Raw genomic sequence first — 12892 nt, 5'->3', positions numbered from 1 at the left:
TAATTCATAACAACATATAGCTCATTGAGCTAATGCTATTCCAAGACTATTATTTCAGGAAAGCTCAATGAATGGCATGGCATGGATGATGAAAGTGGATCCCTCAAAATACTAAGGACAAAGGATTGGCTCAAGCTCAAAACCTCAAGGCTCTTCATTTTACATTTTAGTGATCCAAGATCACATTGAGTCTATAGGAAAAGCCAATACTATCAAGAAGGGATGAGGTGTTGCTTAATGAGCCTCTTGCTTCATGTGCTTAGTGATATGCTCCAAAACCCTCAACTACTTTCCCACATCCACAAATGACCTAAACCTTAAGCCAAAATCGGTCACACCGATTCTTTCTATCCGGTGTCACCGATTCCAAAAGTCATAGCCACTGCCACAAACCCTAAGCAAATCGGTCCTACCGATAGGGATCTCGGTCTCACCGAGATGGGATTGTAATCTCTCTGTTTCCCTTCGTAACGTTTCGTTCTAACCGAAGTGAGCGATCGGTCCCACCGAGATTACAATGTAAACTCTCTCGTTTCCCTTTTGTAACATTCCGGTCTCACCGAAAAGAGCAAATCGGTCCCACCGAGTTTACCTGACCAACTCTCTGGAAAGCTTATTACCAAAATCGGTTTCACCGAGTTTGTGTAATCGGTCCTACCGATATTACGTTATGCCCTAACCCTAACCGAATCGGTCTCACCGAGATGCATGTCAGTCCCACAGAAAATCACTAACGGTCACTAGGTTTACTAAATCGGTCTGACCGAGTTTAACGATTCGGTCCCACCGAGTTTGGTAAATTGTGTGTAACGGTTAGATTTTGTGTGGAGGCTATATATACCCCTCCACCTCCTCTTCATTCGTGGAGAGAGCCATCAGAACGAACCTACACTTCCAACTTACCATTTTTGAGAGAGAACCACCTACTCATGTGTTGAGGCCAAGATATTCCATTCCTACCATATGAATCTTGATCTCTAGCCTTCCCCAAGTTGCTTTCCACTCAAACCCTCTTTCCACCAGATCCAAATCCTATGAGAGAGAGTTGAGTGTTGGGGAGACTATCATTTGAAGCACAAGAGCAAGGAGTTCATCATCAACGCACCATTTGTTACTTCTTGGAGAGTGGTATCTCCTAGATTGGCTAGGTGTCACTTGGGAGCCTCCGACAAGATTGTGGAGTTGAACCAAGGAGTTTGTAAGGGCAAGGAGATCGCCTACTTCGTGAAGATCTACCGCTAGTGAGGCAAGTCCTTCGTGGGCAACGGCCATGGTGGGATAGACAAGGTTGCTTCTTCGTGGACCCTTCGTGGGTGGAGCCCTCCGTGGACTCGCGCAGCCGTTACCCTTCGTGGGTTGAAGTCTCCATCAACCTGGATGTACGATAGCACCACCTATCGGAACCACGCCAAAAACATCCATGTCTCCTATTGCGTTTGAATCCTCCAAACCCTTCCCTTTACTTTCTTGCAAGTTGCATGCTTTAATTTCCGCTGCCTATACACTCTTTGCATGCTTGCTTGAATTGTGTGATGATTTCTTGACTTGTCCTAAAATAGCTAAAATCTGCCAAACTCTAAAATTGGGAAAAGGTTAAGTTTTTATTGGTCAAGTAGTCTAATCACCCCCCCTCTAGACATACTTCAAGGTCCTACAAGTGGTATCAGGGCCTTGGTCTCCATTTGCTTTGATTTCCATAGCTTTTGGTGGTCATAGCCTTGGTTTCACAACCTAGGAGAGTATGGCGTCTAGCGAGGGAAATTATCACCGTAGAGGTCCTTACTTTGATGGTACTAATCTTGGAGATAACCCCGCCGTTTGGGCAATTATTTGTATTGGCTTGCAAGGTGAATTCTTCGATGGGAGAGAACCAAACCGTGAAGCTAATGCGGAAGAATTGAAGATGATGCAATACAACGCTCAAGAATGTGACATCATCTTCAATGGATTGTGCCCCGAAGAATTTAACAAAATCAGACGTCTTGAGAATGCAAAGGAAATTTGGGATACTTTGATTGATATGCATGAAGGTACCGAGTCCGTCAAGGAATCCAAGTTGGATGTGCTCCAAAGTCAGCTTGACAAGTTCAAAATGAAGGATGGTGAAGGTGTCGCTGAAATGTACTCTAGGCTTGCTCTTATCACAAATGAGATTAGCGGCTTAGGGAGTGAAGAGATGACCGACAAATTCATCATCAAGAAAATCCTAAGAGCATTGGATGGAAAGTATGATACCGTGTGCACATTGATCCAAATGATGCCAAACTACAAAGATCTCAAGCCAACGGAAGTCATTGGAAGGATTTTTGCTCATGAGATGTCACTCAAGGATAAGGAGGAACTTCACAACAAGTCAAGTGGTGCTTACAAAGCCTCAAGTGAAGCCCCACATCATCAAGTGAGAAACCAACCTTCAATGAAGAATTGAGCTTAATGGTGAAGAACTTCAACAAATTCTACAAAAGTAGAAGCAAAGAAAGAAGCTCTAAGTCAAGGTCTTACAATGACAAGAGATCTTCTAGTCGAGAGCGCAACTGCTACAATTGTGGGAGACCCGGACACTACTCCAATGAGTGTACGTCACCCTACAAAAGAAGAGAAGATTCTCCAAGAAACGGAGCAAAAGAGAAGAATCACCACCAACAGAGAGGAGGAGTAGAGATGATCGTTATGAACGAAGACCCTCACGGAGAAGTAAGGATTCGGAAAGAAAGGACAAGTCATCAAGGAGCTACACAAAATGAAGACATCAAGCTCATGTTGGTGAATGGGTTTCCGGCTCCGACTCCGACAATCACTCCGAGAGAAGCTATCACTCCGACTCCAAATATACTCAAGATGAAGGTGTTGCCGGTCTAGCACTTGTGTCAACCAACTCCTACGAAATATTTGACTCACCAAATGAAGGTGTTGGAAGATGCTTCATGGCCAAAGGTCCAAAGGTAACACATCCCGAGTATGTTGATTTTAATAGTGATGAAGATGACTTGCTTGTGGATGATGATTTACTTGTTGACAACTCTAGTGATGAATACTATGATGAAACGTCAATTAATCATGCTAATCAAACGAATGACAATGATAAGAAGAAAATTGAGCTTCTAACTAAAGAACTAAACACTCTTAAGTTGGCTCATGAAACTATCTTCGAATATCATCGAGAACTTTTAAGGGCTCATGAGAAGTTACGCTTTGAAAAGCTCAATCTTGAGCAAGAGCATGAGTTCTTAAAGGCAATCAATGATGATCTCCGCAAGAAAAGTTCTTCTTACATTGCCAAGCGTTTACTCTTATCTACTTACATGCCTCAAGTCAAGTCTAGTAACAAGTACAAGAAAGATACTTCCTCTAGTAGTAACAATAATAATGTCAAATCCAATGTTTTTGCTTCTAGTAGTTCTCTTGATTCCACTAATGATTCTCTTAGCCAAGTTACACTTGAGCAAGAAAATAGTTTATTGAAGGGAATTATATAGAAGGGTGTTTACAAGAGCCTTGCCGGGAGTAAGCAATTCGAGGAAATTGTACGCAAGCAAGGAAGGCACCGGAAGAATCAAGATGTTGGTTTTGAACGAAAGTTCAACGCCAATGGAGTTGAGTGGGAAGAAGATCAATACCCCAAGACAAAGTTTGTTCCTCCACAAGAGAAGTATGATCCTACTTCCTTTAAGGGGACACAAGCTCAAGATGATCTTCCACCACAAGACCACAAGAACAAAGGCAAGGACAAGCTTCAAGAAGAGATTTATGCATTTGAAGAAGCACCTAAAGCCTCGTTCAGTTGGGTCCCCAAGACTACGTCAAGTTCTACTTCATCAAGTACAACTACAACTCCAAGGATTCCCATCAAGATGATGTGGATCCCGAAGAAGAAGAACTAGAGAGTTCTTGAGGGTGACTCCGCCAACATTCTTCACTCATATCATTTTGGCAAGAACAAGTGCAATCAACTTTCACATCTTGCACTAGTTCAAGGAGTCACAAACCCTCATGTTGGTAAGGCAAGGGACAAGTTAACCTAATGTTTTCATGGACATCATCTTGTGTGTGCATCACTCTATGTCTATGGATATTCTTGTTTGTTCCTTGTGGGACTAACCCATGTAGGCAAGTTGAAAGTGCAACTCACTCCAAAGGATTGCTCCAAATGATCTACATAAACATTGAGCATCTACATCTTCAACACCTACATGAAGTCATCATCGACAAAACCCAAGGTTAGTTCATCCCTCTAAGGGGGGATCTCACATCTAGGGGGAGCTTAACTCTAAGAATTGAGTCAAAGCAACTCTAATGGTGTGAACACATTAATGCATTATGTAAAAGTGGTAACCCCACTTGAGCTTAAACGATGAGTATGACCTATGATCAAATGTTCTCATTTGACTCCTAAGTCAATATACTCATATATAGATGACCTAGTCATCGCCAATTGCTTGATAGATGCTAAAATTGGTTGTGCATGCTTTGCCACATATTTCAATTGCCATCTTATTGTGTGAGCATGTTGGTGCATATTTTACTCATTCAAGGACATCCACTTGTTGTTTTGTTTGTTTGGATTCTTTTTCTTTGTGCCAAGTGGATGGACAAGAATGCCTAAGAACCTTCTTTAGCTATCTATGCTTTTCTCGTCTCAAACTCTATTCATGGTACATCACAAAATTTGATCAAGTCAGATTCGAACCACTCTGTGTGAGGAGCACTCGGAGTCCCCGATTCTTCATAGACTTAAACTTCCAAAACCTCTTAGTGATTCTCGGTCTGACCGATCCTTCCATTTTGGTCCTACCGATATCATCAAGTTGATCTGAGTTTTCAATCTCGGTGCAACCGATTTGAACTTTTCGGTCTCACCGATTTGCTGTAACTGAACACAGTTATGCATCTCGGTGCCACCGAGTTGTTCCACTCGGTCACACCGACAGGGTCGAGCTATATATAGCCATGGGCATTTTTTTTGGAATTTTCTTTGAAACCCTTCGCCCGCGCAACAGCTCACTCTGCCATGGTGGTCTCCGGATCGTCTCCTCGTCTCCAACAGCCTCCTGTTGCTGGTCTCCGCCGCCGTCAACGGATTTCGTCCCCGCCGTTGCCGCCGTAGCAAGTCCACCGCCAAGTTAGGGTATGGACTTAATCTTTGTGCTATCCATGTCTGATTCCTGGCACATTGTTTTCATATTGATTCTTGCCATGATTGAAACTCTTCTATCCATCCAAAGTAGTTCATAGATTAGATGTGATTCAAATTTTTAGGGTTAGGTTTCTGCCGAAACCATCTCGGACCCACCGAGTTGAAAAACTCAGTCTCACCGATTTGGCTTATGCCATTGCACTAGTGACTCTCGATCTGACCAAGAATTACTAATCGGTGCAACCGATTTGAGGATTCTGTGAAACCCTAGCAGTCTCGGTACCACCAAACTGAAACTCGGTCCAACCGAGATCATTAGTTTAGGTTCCAAAACTGCTTCGGTATCACCGAGTTTGAAAATCGGTGGATCCGAAATGCTTTCTGTGGAAAACTAAGACTGAACTTTTGAGTCATTCTTTTTCAAAAACCTCTGCATTTTGTGATGCTCATCTTTTTTATCTCATCTATAACTCTTCACAGGGTCAGCAGTCAGCTTTTGCAGTATGTCTGATCAAAGTGACAGCCAGAACAGGTTAGAAGAGCAGATGGACTTGAAGAGGTTAGAAGAGCACAAGGACAGGTTCTAAGAAAGCTCAAGCCCAAGATACCAGACCACAATGATGCCCATCCTGTGGCTGAGGACATGAGAATCAGGAAGGATTCAGGGCTGAGACTGTGGAGAATGGCAGATCCATATGCCACAAGGAGAAGAATTGCTGTTGATTACAGATTCCATACAAAGGAACAGCAGGACTTCTATGATACAATCTTATTGGACAAGAAGCCCATAGTCTGTGACATGAGGTGGGTTGACTGGAAATTCATCAAGGAGAATGAAGAGCACTATCCTGGAGTGCAAGATAGCTTTGTTGCTTGTGGAGTTGCAGATTTTGTTGGGCAAAATCTCACAAATTGGAATGATGAACTTATCATGCAATTCTACTCCACATCACATTTTTACCCAGATGGAAGAATTGTTTGGATGTCTGAAGGTACAAGGTACCAATCCACTGTAGAAGAATGGGAAAAACTGATAAATGCCCCAAAGGAAAATGATGATGATCTCGATGTATATGCCAAGAAGAAAATGGGACACAATACCATGGCACACATGTACAAGGAGATCCCAGACAAAGCCCTAGAGACTTTCACTTTTTGATCAGTCCATTTTCTGTTGTTAGGGCTGCCTACTATCAATTGGATTCTGAGGCACACTCTGTTGCCCAAGTCAGGTGACCACAACATGATCAGAGGGCATGCCATCAATATGTTGCATTTATTTGATGTGCCACAAAAATTCAAAGTCATGAGCCTTATAGTTGAAACAATCAAGAGGACTGCAGCAGATCAGAAGAGGAGCTGTGGATATGCACCTCAGATTCAAGAATTGATAAACTCAAAGATGGGCACATGAAAATATCAGTTGGATAAGGAACACTTTCCACTTTATCCAGACTTTGAGGACAATGAGGTTGTCATGAATGAAGATGATCCATCATCAGTTCAAGCTCAAGAGAAGAAGGAGAAGGCAAGGAAGGAGAAGGCTGCCAAGATGCGAACTCAAGAGGAGGCATCTGAGTATTTCTTGAAAATCAAACAGGAGCAGCTTGGTTACTTGATAGCATCATCTCTGAGGATTGAGAAGGGGTTGGCCACCCTAACTCAAAACCAGGAGAGCCTGGAAAGAATCATGGAACAAAATTCTATGATCTAGATGTCAAGGTAACTGAGATTCAGTCAGTTGTGGAGCAGCTGCAGGATGACATGCAAGAGAGGAAGGGCAAGACTACCACCAATGTGTTTGCCAGAGTGCCCAGAGCCCAGAGGTCAGTTGTAGTGCCAGTGACAGACACTAGAGCAACAACTTCAGCACCAGCCACTGCCCCTACAGTTCCAGTGCAACCAGCTCCAGCACCAACTCCTCCAGCTCCATCCACTTCAACTGAATCCTTCATCCTTGGAGTTATCAGGACACCACCACCATAAGATCAAGCCTGAGAGTCGATCTAGCACTATGCATTTTCTATGAACTTTTTGGTAACTTGTTGCCAAAGGGGGAGAAAAATGTATATATCATAGGCTTCGAGAGAGAAAGTGTTGCTTTTGTTCTCTCTTGCTTTATTTGGTGGTTTTTCAATCTTTGTTTGCTTTTGGTTGAGATACTATGCTTCTGAGACATTGATGATCATGTGTTTGATCATAAGCTACACTTATGCATGCTTGATATTATCATATCTACCTTATGTGATCACTCACTATGCTTGGTGATGAGTGCATGTATTCATTGTTTATTATTTTGAGCGCTCCACCAAGATGTATGTGACATGGAAGAGTAACCCATGAGCCTAATTCATTGTGCATTTGCAGTCCAAAGCAAATCTAAAACTATGCACAAATTTAGGGGGAGCTCTTGCTTATCACATACTTCTCAAAGCGACGATGTTATTTAAATTTTATTATCATTTGTCGAAGCTTTGATCTATATGTTGTCATCAATTACCAAAAAGGGGGAGATTGAAAGTGCAACTATCCCTAGGTGGTTTTGGTAATTCATAACAACATATAGCTCATTGAGCTAATGCTATTCCGAGACTATTATTTCAGGAAAGCTCAATGAATGGCATGGTATGGATGATCAAAGTGGATCCCTCAAAATACTAAGGACAAAGGATTGGCTCAAGCTCAAAAGCTCAAGACTCTTCATTTTACATTTTAGTGATCCAAGATCAATTGAGTCTATAGGAAAAGCCAATACTATCAAGAAGGGATGAGGTGTTGCTTAATGAGCCTCTTGCTTCATGTGCTTAGTGATATGCTCCAAAACCCTCAACTACTTTCCCACATCCACAAATGACCTAAACCTAAAGCCAAAATCGGTCACACTGATTCTTTCTATCCGACGTCACCAATTCCAAAAGTCATAGCCACTGCCACAAACCCTAAGCAAATCGGTCCTACCGATAGGGATCTCGGTCTCACCGAGAGTGGATTGTAATCTCGCTGTTTCCCTTCGTAATGTTTCGGTCTAACCGAAGTGAGCGATCGATCCCACCGAGATTGCAATGTAAACTCTCTATTTCCCTTTTGTAACATTTCGGTCTCACCGAAAAGAGCAAATCGGTCCCACCGAGTTTACCTGACCAAATCTCTGGAAAGCTTATTACCAAAATTGGTTTCACCGAGTTTGTGCAATCGGTCCTACCGAGATTACATTATGCCCTAACCCTAACCGAATCGGTCTCACCGAGATGCATGTCAGTCCCACCGAAAATCACTAACGGTCACTAGGTTTACTAAATCGGTTCGACCAAGTTTAAGGATTCGGTCCCACCGAGTTTGGTAAATTGTGTGTAACGGTTAGATTTTGTGTGGAGGCTATATATACCCCTCCACCTCCTCTTCATTCGTGGAGAGAGCCATCAGAACGAACCTACACTTCCAACTTACCATTTCCGAGAGAGAACCACCTACTCATGTGTTGAGGCCAAGATATTCCATTCCTACCATATGAATCTTGATCTCTAGCCTTCCCCAAGTTGCTTTCCACTCAAACCCTCTTTCCACCAGATCCAAATCCTATGAGAGAGAGTTGAGTGTTGGGGGGACTATCATTTGAAGCACAAGAGCAAGGAGTTCATCATCAACGCACCATTTGTTACTTCTTGGAGAGTGGTGTCTCCTAGATTGGCTAGGTGTCACTTGGGAGCCTCCGACAAGATTGTGGAGTTGAACCAAGGAGTTTGTAAGGGCAAGGTGATCGCCTACTCCGTGAAGATCTACCGCTAGTGAGGCAAGTCCTTCGTGGGCGACGGCCATGGTGGGATAGACAAGGTTGCTTCTTCGTGGACCCTTCATGGGTGGAGCCCTCCGTGGACTCGCGCAGCCGTTACCCTTCGTGGGTTGAAGTCTCCATCAACGTGGATGTATGATAGCACCACCTATTGGAACCAGGCCAAAAACATCCGTGTCTCCAATTGCGTTTGAATCCTCCAAACCCTTCCCTTTACTTTCTTGCAAGTTGCATGCTTTAATTTCTGGTGCCTATACACTCTTTGCATGCTTGCTTGAATTGTGTGATGATTGCTTGACTTGTCCTAAAATAGCTAAAATCTGCCAAACTCTAAAATTGGGAAAAGGTTAAGTTTTTATTGGTCAAGTAGTCTAATCACCCCCCTCTAGACATACTTCAAGGTCCTACAGTTTCATATATGAGGGAAATACCTATCACCGCTGTGCTGCATCATCCCTTCCTCTTTGGGGAAATACCGACGTAGCTTTAAGCGACATCAGGCACGTAGGTGGCGCATTAAATGTGTTTGTCCTACGATGCCAGCGATAAGCTTAAGCACTGTATCTGCTTTACACCTCTTGTGTGCCACTGTGGCAACCCCTTTGAACATATAAAAGGAGGCCCGAGGCGTATTGAGAGGGGATTCGGACTTTTTGGACTGGGCATGCACCGCAGCTAGTTCAAGAACTTAAGAACATAGAATATACACTCAAGTAGGACTAGGGTTTTACGCACCATTATGGCCCGAACCTGGGTAAAAACACCTTGCGCTGATCGCTAGACCCGCTCTTCGCGCAGCTCTCTCCCTGAAAACCGTAGAAGGGATCCCCATGATCCTATAGGTGTTGTTTCCCCAACATCTTTGGTGTGCCAGGTAGGGTGTAGAAGTTGTGAGAATCTGGTCTAGCAGTTAGTGTAGTAGCTTCTTCATCACCATGGCTCCAAAGAAGATGACGAGCACAACAATTGGTTCATCTAGAGCCGCTCCGCCCGTGCCTGCGCGGATGGGTGACATGGCATACGTTGGTGGCGGAGGAGATCAAGATCATCCACACCACCGTGACACCAGAAGCCAGGAGCGGTGTCATCCATAGCGGCGACGACGACCCACCCGCTGCCGCATCCAAGGACGGACCTGCTGTCCACGAGCATTGCTGGGACCTCCAAGGGTAGGAAGACAACCCCGTCGATGCACGCACCACGGCCCTCTCAGGTCGTGCGTGACGAATAGTGCTGCAACACTGATGATCCCGGGCGTCGCACGGCAAGAGCCCTCAGCATCATTCTCAAGATGCGCAGGGCCAACATGCACACCATGATGCTGGTGAAAAAGGCACGCGGCGGCGGAACCGTGATGGAACTCCTTCTAACATAGTTACAAGTCTGAGCTCCTCCCGTTCCTCGCGTTTGTCGCTGCCACCGAGGCGAGCAGAAGCGTTGGCTCGAGCACAGCTACTCCTCGACTTTCCTCCTGCTGCGGAGAAGCAAGAAGATTGAAGGTCTGCTATCCAAAGCCTTACCGGCCATGCCAATAGGATGGCCACTAGGAGGCAAGTCACTCCCGGCGCCGGACCACTGAGCCGGCGCACGTTGACAGTGGAAGGGGTGGAGGCGCCGCCACCACGGTACACTGCCCTCAACCGCGACAGCGGCGGTCGCTAGCTCGTCGGGTTGACTCCTGTGACAACGTGTCCATGGCATCATCCGACCCACGGGCACGTCGCAACCAACGTCAGGTCCTCCGTGAACGGCTCAAGGAGGACGCTCGGACCACTATCAAATGGCGACGGGAGGCACGCCATCAATCTGATAGGCGTGCTGGGCCTTCTGCGTACAGACTGCGCCGGAGGATGCTGACGACTTGCCCTATGCAATCACCTGTCCAACATTTACCCATGAGCTACGACAGTTCCAGTGTCCCACGACTCGCATGTTCAAACCAGAGGTCCCAGAGAAGTACGACGGCAAGACCCATTCGTCTGATTTCCTGCGCGTTGACACAATTGCGATGCAAGCCGCCGGAGCTCGGGACGACAAGGTACTCGCCAACTATTTCCCGTTAATGCTCAAGCCCAACGTTAGGTCATGGTTGATGCACCTGCCGATAGATTCCATCTCCTCTTGGTCGGATCTATGCCACGAGTTTGTTGGTGCCTTTACGGGCGGCCACGTAGCTCCTGGCCAGGCCAGGGATTTGCATGTGACCCCTCAGAGGGATGGCGAATGCTTGCGCAAGTACATACAATGATTCAGCCATGTGTAGTACAACATCCCCGATGTTCATCCCGCCGCCGTCATCAGCGTGGTCCATCAGAACATGCACAACTGTAAGATGCATGAAGAGCTGGCGATGACCAAGGTTACGGATGTTGCTTAGCTTTATGCTCTAGCTGGTAGATGTGCCCGAGCTAAAGAAGGAAGTAAGTACCCCGGCAAGTACGCCGACGTGGGAAGTGCTCTAAAGACGAGGATGTCGTCGCTCCGGCGAAGAAGGGTCGGTGACACAACAGAAAGCGCAAAGGCAAGACCGTGCTTGCTGTCGAGGAATCCGGCAACCCCGGCACCACCAAGAAGGCCAAGGTTGACGACCCCGGCAAGGAGATTGCCGGGTGCGACGCCTGCTGAGCCTTGGTGGCTGCTGGCAAGCCAAAGGGCTCCGACAAGCAGTATTGCAAGATTCACCGCATGAAAGGCCATGACCTCCAAAACTGCCGTCAAGTAGAGCAGTTGATGGAGTAGCAGAGGACTAAGTACGAGAGACGAGACAAAGATAAGGGACAAGATGGCGCTGATGGATCCGTCAAGAAGCGCGACGCTCGAGGGGGTGCCGCAACAAGGAGAAGCAACAAGAGAGGCCTGCTCGAGGCCGCGACAAGAAAGAGGAAGATGATGATCATGATGACGATGATGAGTCTACCAAGCAGGAGTTTCAGAAGGCGACGAAGGTCATGTGCGTCCATGGAGGTGACTCGTTGCATTCTTCCCACTGCTAGCTTAAACAGTGGGCACATGAGATTAATGCGATGGAACTAATGGTCGACGCCCAGAAGCCACTGAAATGGTCCAACATGCCAATCATTTTTGACGCCGAGGATCACCCTGATCGCACAACCGCGGTCGGGTGCTTGCCATTGTTGGTCTCACCAACAATACGCAACCTCAAGGCGACAAAAATGCTAATTGACGGTGGGGACAGTCTGAACTTGATCTTGCCCAACGTGATCAAGAGGTTGCAGATACCTGACAAAGATCTCGAGGAAACATGTACGTTCCAAGGGATCAATCCAGGGAGAAGCCAGCCTAAAGGGAAGGTCACACTACCTGTCACGTTTGGTGGCGACCTGAATTACAGGTCAGAGAAGATTGTTTTTGATGTTGTCGAGATCCTGTTGCCATAAAACGGGATCCTTGGCCGTCCAACACTGGCCAAGTTCATGGCGGCGGCACATTACGCGTACAACAAGCTAAAGATACCTGGCCAAATGAGCATCATCACCATCAGCTGTGACAAGAAGGATGTGCTCATTTGTGCCGATCAACTCTACCGAGAGGCAATTGCAGCATCTGCCGCCAAGACACTTGCTCTTGCCACTGGGAAGAAGACCGGCAGGGCCTCGGTCTCCGGCAAGATTCCTGGCCCCGGCAAGGACCCCTACACCCACTCCGGAAAACGCGCCTCTTTGGAGCACTGCATTCCTGTTGAGGATATGCCAGAGAGCTCCATCAGCAAGAGCAAGAGATCCAAGGTGGCCCCACCAGAAACCAAGAAGGTACCCGTCAAGGTAGATGGCACGGGTGGAGCTTTTACCATAAGCTCCACCCTTGATAGCAAATAGGAAAGCGCGCTCGTTGCCTTCCTGCATGCGAATGTCGATGTGTTTGCATGGCAAGCATCCGACATCCCCGGCGTTCCCAGGGAGGTGATTGAGCACCACCTTGCTATCTGTCTGTCCCCATGCATGAACCGT

The sequence above is a fragment of the Triticum aestivum genome, chromosome 2B (assembly GCF_018294505.1).
Source record: "Triticum aestivum cultivar Chinese Spring chromosome 2B, IWGSC CS RefSeq v2.1, whole genome shotgun sequence".
Lineage (NCBI taxonomy): Eukaryota > Viridiplantae > Streptophyta > Magnoliopsida > Poales > Poaceae > Triticum > Triticum aestivum.
The sequence above is the reverse complement of the archived record's forward strand: the minus strand, read 5'-3'. Positions refer to the sequence as shown.